Below are 4,357 nucleotides of genomic sequence, written 5' to 3'. Positions count from 1 at the left end.
TTCAGAGTTGGCCTAGACCATCCTCAGCCACAGAGATTCGCAACTTTCTTGGTTTGGCGGGTTATTATCGCCGTTTTATTCAGGGATTCTCATCTATCGCATCGCCCTTGACCAAGTTAACTCATAAGGGTGCTTCATTTGTATGGTTGGAGGAGTGTGAGGAGAGCTTTCAGAAGCTCAAGACAGCTTTGACCACAGCTACAGTGTTAGTTTTGCCATCCGCTTCAGGTTCATACACTATGTATTGTGATGCTTCGAGAGTTGGCATTGGTTGTGTATTGATGCAGGAGTGTAGAGTTATCGCTTATGCTTCTCGTCCGTTGAAGCCCCATGAGAAGAACTACCCCGTTCATGATTTGGAGTTGGCTGCCATAGTTCACGCATTGAAGATTTGGAGACATTACTTGTATGGTGTGTCTTGTGAGGTGTTTACTGATCATCGTATCCTCCAGCACTTGTTCAAACAGAAGGATCTCAATTTGAGGCAGTGGAGTTGGTTGGAGTTGCTTAAGGATTATGATATCACTATATTGTACCATCCGGGAAAGGCCAATGTGGTGGACGATGCTTTGAGCTGAAAGGCGGTGAGTATGGGGAGTTTGGCATATATTCTAGTTGGGGAGTGACCTCTTGCAGTTGATGTTCAGGGCTTGACCAATCGATTCGTGAGATTAGATATTTCGGAGCCTAGTCGGGTATTGGCTTGTGTGGTTTCTCGGTCTTCCTTATATGATCGCATCAGAGAGCGCCAGCATGATGATCCTCATTTGCTTGTCCTTAAGGACAGAGTTCAGCACGATGATGCCAGATATATGACCATTGGCGATGATGGGGTGTTGAGGATGCAGAGCCGGATTTGTGTGCCTAATGTAGATGGGCTTCGAGAGTTGATTCTGGAGGAGGCCCATAGCTCGCGGTATTCCATTCATCTGGGTGCCGCGAAGATGTATCAGGATTTGAAGCAGCACTATTGGTGGAGAATAATGAAGAAAGACATTGTGGAATTTGTAGCTCGGTATCTCAGTTATCAGCAGGTGAAATGCGAGCATCAGAGACTGGGTGGCTTGCTTCAACGGATGGATATTCCAGAGTGGAAGTGGGAGAGGATCACTATGGACTTTGTAGTTGGACTTCCACGGACTTTGAGGAAGTTCGATGCTATTTGGGTAATTGTGGATCGGCTGACCAAGTCCGCGCACTTCATTCCTATTTGTACTACCTATTCTTCAGAGCGGTTGGCAGAGATCTATATTCGGGAGATTGTTCGGTTGCATGGTGTCCCAATTTCTATCATTTCAGATAGGGGCACTCAGTTGACTTTGCAGTTTTAGAGGTCTGTGCAGCGAGAGTTGGGAACTCAGGTTGAGTTGAGCACATCTTTTCACCCTTAGACGGATGGGCAGTCCGAACGCACTATTCAGATATTGGAGGGTATGTTGCGTGCTTATGTCATTGATTTTGGAGGGTCATGGGATCAGTTTCTACCGCTTGCAGAGTTTGCTTATAACAACAGCTACCAGTCGAGTATTCAGACGGCTCCGTATGAGGCATTGTACGGGAGCCGGAGTAGATCTCCAGTTGGTTGGTTCGAGCCCGGTGAGGGTAGGCTATTGGGGACAGACTTGGTGCAGGATGCTTTAGAAAGGGTGAAGGTGATTCAGGAGAGGCTTCGTACAGCGCAGTCGAGGCAAAAGAGTTATGCTGACAGGAAGGTTTGGGATGTATCCTACATGGTTGGTGAAAAGGTTCTGTGGAAGATTTCGCCCATGAAGGGTGTTATGAGATTTGGGAAGAAAGGGAAATTGAGTCCTCGGTTCATTGGGCCTTTTGAGGTGCTTCGGAGGATTGGGGAGGTGGCTTATCAGCTTGCTTTGCCACCCAGCTTGTCGAGTGTGCATCGGTATTTCATGTATCTATGCTCTGGAAGAATATTGAGGATCCGTCTCATGTTCTAGATTTCAGCATGGTTCAGTTGGATGATGATTTGACCTATGATGTGGAGCCAATAGCTATTTTGGGTTGTCAGGTTCGAAAGTTGAGGTCATAGGATATATCTTAAGTGAAAGTGCAGTGGAGAGGTCGCCCCGTGGAGGAGGCTATCTAGGAGACCGAGCGGGAGATGCAGAGCAGATATCTTCACCTGTTTGAGGCTTCAGGTATGTCTCTTGATTCGTTCGCGGACAAACGTTTGTTTAAGTTGGGGAAGATGTGACGACCCGGCCAATCGTCTTATGAGTTACCGATTTCCCCATTTCTGCTTCTTTATGCTTTGTTTATCCGTGTTATGTGGTATCGGGTTGGTCGGATCGAATCCGGAATGATTTTGGTAAGGTTTGAGACACCTAGTCTCTTTTGAGGAAGCTTGAGTTGGAAAAGTCAATAGGATGTTGACTTATGTGTTAGAGGGCTTGGATGTGAGTTCCGATGGTTCGGATAGCTTCGGGAGGTGATTTGGGACTTAGGTGCGTGATCGGAATGAGTTTTGGAGGTTCGGAGTAGATTTAGGCTTGAATTGACGAAGTTGATATTTTGGCGATTTCCGGTTGGTAGGTGAGATTTTGATATAGGGGTCAGAATGGAATTCCGAGAGTTGAAGTAGTTCCGTTGTGCCATTTGGGATGTGTGTGCAAAATTTCAGGTCATTCGGACGTGGTTTGGTTGGGTTTTTGATCAAAAGCGGAATTGGGAAGATTTTGGAAACTTAGGCTTGAATCTTATGTGTTTTGGTTGATTTATTGTTATTTGAGGTGTTTTGAAGATTGGTATAAGTTTGAATGAGGTATTGGGTTATGTCTGTGCTTTTGGTCGAGGTCCTGGGGGCCTCGGAGTGATTTCGGATGATTGACGGGAAGTTTGAGACTTTGTTGCAGCTGCTGAATTTGCTGCTTCTGGTATTTCCGCACCTGCGGATTAGGGACCGCAGGTGCGACGCCGCATGTGCGAGCAATTGTTCGCAGAAGCGAAGAGGGGCTTGAAGTGCAGATACCGCAGAAGCGGTTAGGGTGACCGCATTTGCAATGTCGCAGATACGGGTAGGGGACCGCAGATGCGGACTAAGGGGAGTTAAGTGATTTCCGCAGAAGCGGAGGAAGAACGCAAATGCGGCACCGCAAAAGAGGATATTGGGCCACATATGCGAAAATGTCTGGGTAGAAGGTATAAATTGTGGCCTTCACGAATTTTGAGCTATTTCACAATTTTTGACTTCGGCTTTGGAGCTTTTTGGACGATTTGAAAGAGGGATTTCAAGGGAACTTCATTGAGGTAAGGAATTTGGACCTAAAATTCGTTCCTATGCTATTATTTCACGGATTAGAGCTAGGAATTATGGAAATTTAGGGTTAAAATTGGGAAACTAGGGCTTGGAAACTTAGACCTTTGCTTGAGGATTTGAAGGACCATTTGAGGTTGGATTTCAGAGCTTTTGATATGTATGAACTCATGGGGCGATAAGGAACCTATTGATGTAAAAATTAACGAATTCCGAGATGTGGGACCGGGGGTCGGGTTTTGGTAATTTCGGGATTTGTGACGTATTTTGATTATTTTCGCTTGGGTTTCGTTCCCTTAGCATATTTTGACGTCCTCATTCTAATTTTGGATAGATTCGATGCGAGTGGAGGCCGATTCGAGGGGCAAAGGCGTCGCGAGCTAGAGATTTGACCGGTTCGAGGTGAGTAATGATTGTAAATGATGTTCTGAGGGTTTGAAACCCCGGATTGCACATCATAGTGCTATAGTGAGGTAACGCACACGCTTGATGACGAGCGTGGGGTCGTGCACTATTAAGAATTGTGACTTAGTCCGTCCCGAATGACTATTGTACCGTGTATTTGGCTGAAATCTATTTGCTACCATCATGATTTAGGCTGAATGCCATATTCGGGCCTTGTGCCTACTATTTGAACCCTTCGGGGATTTTTACTGGTATTTCCTCACTGTTTTGACTTTATATTTGAACTCAGTCATGTTATATTTCATTGTTTTCGTACTCAACCATGTTTACTTTGTTTTTAACACTTAAATGATCTTTTAAGTGATATTTTGGGCTGAGAAACATGTTTTACTGCTGCTCGAGTGGCTTGTGAGGATCTTTGACTGAGTAAGGCCGAGGGCCTATGTTGTGAGGAAACATTTGATACTGATTATGTCACGATCCTAACCCCGAACCCGGTCGTGATGGCGCCTCTCGTGAAGACAAGGTCAGCCAGTTCAACCCAACTCAACTTTTAAAGCAGTTAATCAACATAAACATAGTCTAAACATGATTTAAACAATACTGAATAGCGGAAATATCGATAACAATGCGGAAAGTCCAACCCGACACAGCCCTAACCGGGGTGTCACATTTCACGAG

The sequence above is a fragment of the Nicotiana sylvestris genome, chromosome 11 (assembly GCF_000393655.2).
Source record: "Nicotiana sylvestris chromosome 11, ASM39365v2, whole genome shotgun sequence".
Taxonomy (NCBI): Eukaryota; Viridiplantae; Streptophyta; class Magnoliopsida; order Solanales; family Solanaceae; genus Nicotiana; species Nicotiana sylvestris.
This window is presented reverse-complemented; position numbering follows the sequence as displayed.